Source organism: Triturus cristatus, chromosome 7, assembly GCF_964204655.1.
Source record: "Triturus cristatus chromosome 7, aTriCri1.1, whole genome shotgun sequence".
Classification (NCBI taxonomy): Eukaryota; Metazoa; Chordata; class Amphibia; order Caudata; family Salamandridae; genus Triturus; species Triturus cristatus.
Window position 1 is genome coordinate 419,493,096 of NC_140590.1, and position 7,160 is coordinate 419,500,255.

Below are 7,160 nucleotides of genomic sequence, written 5' to 3' on the forward strand. Positions count from 1 at the left end.
CACCCGTCTACTGAGTGCGCTGGTTTGAAGGTGCGGACGGAGCAATTATATATATATATATATATATATATATTACAGCTTCCAAAATGCGGAGCACTCACGGGAGGTGTTCAAAAGTTCTTTATTCGAGCATTATTCACAGAGCAAATGCATTTCGGCGTTTAGCCTTCCTCAGTGCTCATCAACACAGCTCTGAACACAAAGCACATTTAAATAAAACCACAAATGATTTCATTGGAGAAACACTTTGTCATGGCCAGTGACGAAGGACTGCTCGGATTTCATGGTGTGATGCTGAACTTTATGGCTGCCATGTCTGCGTGTAATTTGCAGTCTAATGATAGATACCGAATGATGTTTAAATGGCTGCATTTCATTTTAGATAAAAGGAAAGTCATGTTTGCCAAATGTCACTTACACGCAGCATGATTGATGCCGTCCTTCGTGAAGTCAGCCTCTGTGCCTCTTTTTCAATTGTTTGTGCCTTGTAACCATCCCTCGCCGTGCCATGGCTTCAGAAAATGTTAAGCACTCCTGCAGGTAAAGTATGGATTACTTTAGTCCTTTAATTATATAATTAACAGCATCTTCCAGCTGGAAGGATGAATTTCATATCTTTCGGTCTTGGCGGTTCAAGCAGAAATAAACATCACGCTCCAAGTAACACCCAGCTGCTGAACTCTTATTCGACGGGTGCTGTTCTCCGCTAGCGTGAGGGTGTAATCACGTAAAACACTACAGCTTCCAAAATGCGGAGCACTCACGGGAGGTGTTCAAAAGTTCTTTATTCGAGCATTATTCACAGAGCAAATGCATTTCGGCGTTTAGCCTTCCTCAGTGCTCATCAACGCAGCTCTGAACACAAAGCACATTTAAATAAAACCACAAATGATTTCATTGGAGAAACACTTTGTCATGGCCAGTGACGAAGGACTGCTCGGATTTCATGGTGTGATGCTGAACTTTATGGCTGCCATGTCTGCGTGTAATTTGCAGTCTAATGATAGATACCGAATGATGTTTAAATGGCTGCATTTCATTTTAGATAAAAGGAAAGTCATGTTTGCCAAATGTCACTTACACGCAGCATGATTGATGCCGTCCTTCGTGAAGTCAGCCTCTGTGCCTCTTTTTCAATTGTTTGTGCCTTGTAACCATCCCTCGCCGTGCCATGGCTTCAGAAAATGTTAAGCACTCCTGCAGGTAAAGTATGGATTACTTTAGTCCTTTAATTATATAATTAACAGCATCTTCCAGCTGGCAGGATGAATTTCATATCTTTCGGTCTTGGCGGTTCAAGCAGAAATAAACATCACGCTCCAAGTAACATCCAGCTGCTGAACTCTTATTCGACGGGTGCTGTTCTCCGCCAGCGTGAGGGTGTAATCACGTAAAACACTACAGCTTCCAAAATGCGGAGCACTCACGGGAGGTGTTCAAAAGTTCTTTATTCGAGCATTATTCACAGAGCAAATGCATTTCGGCGTTTAGCCTTCCTCAGTGCTCATCAACGCAGCTCTGAACACAAAGCACATTTAAATAAAACCACAAATGATTTCATTGGAGAAACACTTTGTCATGGCCAGTGATGAAGGACTGCTCGGATTTCATGGTGTGATGCTGAACTTTATGGCTGCCATGTCTGCGTGTAATTTGCAGTCTAATGATAGATACCGAATGATGTTTAAATGGCTGCATTTCATTTTAGATAAAAGGAAAGTCATGTTTGCCAAATGTCACTTACACGCAGCATGATTGATGCCGTCCTTCGTGAAGTCAGCCTCTGTGCCTCTTTTTCAATTGTTTGTGCCTTGTAACCATCCCTCGCCGTGCCATGGCTTCAGAAAATTTTAAGCACTCCTGCAGGTAAAGTATGGATTACTTTAGTCCTTTAATTATATAATTAACAGCATCTTCCAGCTGGCAGGATGAATTTCATATCTTTCGGTCTTGGCGGTTCAAGCAGAAATAAACATCACGCTCCAAGTAACACCCAGCTGCTGAACTCTTATTCGACGGGTGCTGTAAATAAACTTGCCGAAAGAAGACTGGGACTTGCGTGGTTTTTCCTCGTTGCTGCCTGCCTGGTGGTTCTGTGGTGAAAGACTTCTGTTTGCGCATATATATATATATATATATATATATATATATATATATATATATATATATATATATACACATATATACACATATATATAGGAAAGCACTCTTCTTTTCTCGTATTTTACCCAACTGGAGCCGAGTAAAAAGAGCACGGACCACAGGATTCTTGTTCAATATCCGTTTGGTTTATTCACGGCAGCCATTACGTGTTTCATCCCTCCTTGGGGACTTGATCACATGACGCAGTTCTACCAATGGCCATACATTTTAAAAGGTTACACTTTTTTTCTTTTTGTGTTTTTCACTGTGATTGGGCAAAGTTTACCGCATGATTATTGGTGCAAAATGTGCTGTATATTAAATCACATCTAGAAATACTGTTCGGCATTCATACATTTAAGTCATAGAGACTATTTGTACCGGGATAGTTCCCACGGCAGAGAAGTCGAGAATGCTTGTTAATATTATGTATCTATACAATTTAATAGGAATCAAAAAATCGGACTTTGTTTCCTAACTCGACATCATAATTATTGACCACATTAATTCTTTATAGTTAATACTCTAATGTACACTGGCAGTTCTTATTGTGCAAAATTATGTACATATAAATAACCAAAATTAAATATACACATCTCCTGATATATAAATATATAAATAGACATACATATATAATATAATAAATATTGGGTATAAAAATATCTATAAAATTGCCACAAATATTTGACCAAATATTTAAATAAAAATATAAAAATATTTCCATAAAAATTTTGTCTGCACCTCATTGTTTCTTGATTACACTGAGTCCTAGGTTGAATCATTGAATTAGAGTTTTGAGATAAAAATTGAACGAAGTGTTGGTATATATGTATATATATATATATATATATATATATATATATATATATATACACACACACACACAAAAAGCGGTCTCCAACATGCTAACTCGCACCTTGGTCACGATGCTGACCATGCCAGAACATCCTTTTTTGTAATTTGTTCCACAAAAGATACAATAAAGATAATAAATGTCGATTGAGGACTTCTACCAGTTCGCCAGTTAGTGGCGGCCATATTGGAGTGGCTAATTTATATGCATAAAAAATGCCTCTTGTAATTTCTTGTAAACAAAGAAACATATTACTTTTAAGGCCATTGATTCAAAAAATATATACTGTTGCATTTCAAAATAATTCATAGTCTTTGTGAACTTTGTCAAAGAATTCCACAATCATTATCCTACTCGTATACAGTCCATTACCAATCGACTGTGATAAATCAAAAATAATTATATAAAAAACAAAGATATTCAATTGTCTAATATGGCCTAGTCATAGTAGTTCTGAGGCATCCTAGATATTGTCTTATATCTGGCTGTTAAGTTTCCCTTGGAGGCCAATGCTATGCATGTAATCACATGGTACAATTTTGCTCCAGAGAGCATAGTCATATGTAGTCAAATAAACCGTGTATTCAGTCTTTCAACTTTACTAATCCACTGGCTCCCCTGACGAAACAGCTGTATCTCTTTCTGATGAATTTTAGGCTGCTCTGAACTATGGATTACCCACGACCTGGTACTCCCTCCCTGTTTCTCTAGCTGAAAGTCCTCCTGTAAATAAACACAGAATAATAGCCAAGTTAAAATTCAACAAAAAAACTAATTATAAATCACTATTTTTAAAAGAACATGATCTTAAAATAGGCAGCGAGCTCGGCTAGAGATGTACATAGAGTTCATTGTCAATATTCAAACCGTGTGGCACCATGCTGTCCATATTAAGAATGTACATAGACTCTAATCTTCTGAGCTCCTACTCCCTATCTCAATCTCTTTTTGTTTTCAGCACAGTCAATTACAGTGTATTTTAGATATTTGTGATCTCCCCCATGCATCTTGTGAAAATGTCATGCTACCGGGTAGCTAGTGTCATTATTTGTAATGGCTATCAAATATTGCAAGATACGTCTATGTACCAGAAGAACAGTGCTTCTGACATAGTATTTAGAGCAGGAACACTTAAGAGCATACACTGCAAAATTGGTTTTACATGTCAATTTTTGCTTGATAGTTAGGGTTTTGCCTAAAGGTGTTTTCAATTCTGTAATATCCAACCCATTTTCGCACGCTTTACACTTGCTACATTTACTAAATCCTGGTTGTGGCTTCAGACAAATGCGTAGAGTAGTCACCACCTCGTTTTTAACCAACAGATCTCTGACATTGAAATGCTAATTTCTAACTATAACGTCCCTGAAACCTGTGTGTTTTTCCAATATATATATAATTATATATATTTACACACACATATACACATATATAGCCAGAAACATGTGTGGAAGGGACAAGGAGTATCTCTGAAGAGAGACTTTTAAGGATAACATCTGGCAGGGGCTATGAGCAGAGCGACCTGAGCCCTTGTCTGGGAAGTGCGCATGAAAAAAGGGACACAAACAATATGCACCACCCACGCGTCTGGTGAAGAACCAACTGCTGACAAGGAAAAAAACAGACAGGGTCTGAGCCACGAGGGGAGACCACGGACAGAAGCACTTCCTAACACCAGAGACTCCAAGAATCAAACGCAGGCAACACAGTGGCACAAGTTGGACCAACAAGCACTGCATTTCCATGAACGTATGCAATGTGTGTTAACACACCGTGCCAGAACGGAAAATAGAAAATAAACTGTTCCTGAAGCGTAACAGACCAACATGCTCACAAGAGACACTGGCTTACGGCGAAGACAGCCAACATTGGCAAAATGGTGGAAACACAGCAAAATGCCTGAAAAGGTAGCCAAGGGCGAGAAAAAAGGAAGCATACGTGAGCACACCATGACAAGCCAGACGGGACGTAAGGCTAACAATAGTCTGGAGAGGTCTGCATCCTCTGAGGCAGGAGAGAACTACTGACCAAAGGCAAATGCAAACAAGAAAGCTCCAAAGAGAGCTATGCTACCCTTGTGGGCTGGTCCACAGAAGAAATCCCACAACAGCAAGTGGAGCATGACAAAACATGAAAAATTCTCTGTTTTTTGCATACTGTAAGTCCATATCAGGAACAAAAGCAAAACTTCCCTGAGAGGAGATAGACAACAATCCTAAGAGGACCTAGGCAGTGACAATACTGCAACCAATGCAAAGCAAGACAATTAGTCCGCAACAAGGGACAAGAAATAATGCCATTCACTGAAAAGACATGAGACACTGAACCGCTGAGTCAGCATGGCTATCAAAAAGATGGGCCCCATCAAAGGGCAAGTCCCGAAGACGCTCCTTAACATTTTCAGGGAAACTGCCATCACGCATCCAAACATGGTGACTCAAAGCAACTGACCAGGCCATCGCCCGACCCTCAGAATCAGTGGTGTCCAGGGCAGACCGAATTAAAAATTGTGCCAGCTCACGACCATCCTGGAGTATCCGAGTCAGGTCAGCATGGGGGCCTTCCGGAAGGGAGGGAAGGAAGTGCTCCACCGAGTCCCAGAGGGAAAACGTAGCCCGTGTAAACGCCCAGAATGTGTTCAAGGACTGGAGGGCCTCGCTTGTGGACGCAAACATTTGCCGACCACATGTCTCCAACCAGCGAGACTCCCTAGTGGGTGGAAGTATTGGAGCAAAGGAGAAAGGCAGTGTAGCGGAGGCTGTCTGGATGACTAGTTTTTGAGCCCTAGGGTGCAGGGACAAACAGACTGGGTCATCTGGAGCCGGGCAGTGACAATGTGTGATAGCACGATCCACCAAGTCCCCTGACGAGGGTCTCGCCCAGATCCCTAGAAGAATGTCGTAGAACTACGCACCAAAAGACAGCAAGGGCTCACCGTCGGCGTTGCCCTGGTGGAGCAAATACAACGAAGGACCGGAGGGCAAAGAGATAGAAGGAGGCTGGAACTGTAAAATATCAGCAGCTTTGCGAACGACCATTGGAAATGCTGCACTAGCCTCCAAAGCCATTCTAGGGGGCGACAGCAAATCATAGTTAGGGGACGGTTGCAGGCTAACATGTCCCCCAAAAGCCAAAGGCCCTTCAGCCCGAGGTTGTCCAAGGGCCTGCAAGTGCTCCACATCAACATGCTCCGTAGAACGCTGAAGCAACGCTAGGGAAGGTGAACCCCCAGGGCCCTCGACCTCCATTTGAAAAGTATCTGCAAAGAACGTCTCAGGCGTCGAACGTCATCGAGACGGGGCCACATCGACACTGACGGACGTCGAAGGAGGCTCCATTGATCGGCGTCGGGAAGGCATCGACTCAACATCCACCGCGATTGGAGACTACGATGTGGGACAGCCTTTCCACGGGGCCCCACCGTGCTGTCCCCTAATGCTGGAGGCAGACTGTGGCCTGATGTCTGAATGGGAATCCCCACTGGGACGGCTCCTGATGTTGCCGCGACTCCGGAGCCAGAGTCATGGTCCTCGATTGGTGCTGATGACAGATCCACCGGCGAGCTCCCAATCTGAGTCCCTACCGCCTCTATGGGGCTCAAAAGCGTGCCAGGGAGAGGGGTCTGCTCAAAGATGACCCACAGAGCCCGATAATAGGTCACCATCTGGGTCCTATTCACCCCAACACCAGGAAATGGTGGGTAGGTGGGGGTCGACTGTGGAGGGGCTGTGCTCGGTAAAGACCGGGAACAACGGATTTACACCATTTAACACAAAGAGTGCTTTCTGAACCAAGAGCTACCTTTTTGCCAAATTTGGTGTAATGCCGTTCAGCAGTTAGGGCTGTAGGAGTGTCGAAAGCTTCCTATGGAAATTAACATGGAGAAAAAGCATTTTGGGACCCATCCATTTTCTCTGCCCCCGTTTGACGAATCACCCCAACATTTTCAACACAACAGCTGATGTGAGTGGGTCATACCTTTTGAAGACTTTGCGAAGATTCGTCAAATGGAATCAAAGATATTCGCAAAAGAAAAAAACCCTTTTTGAATAGAAACAATGCCCTAACTATAGTTAACTACTGGCGACCATTAGTTTTTTTTTGTGTCATACAGCAATGGGCAATGAGTGAACCCACAGGAATTGGCTAATCATACTGTCAATAA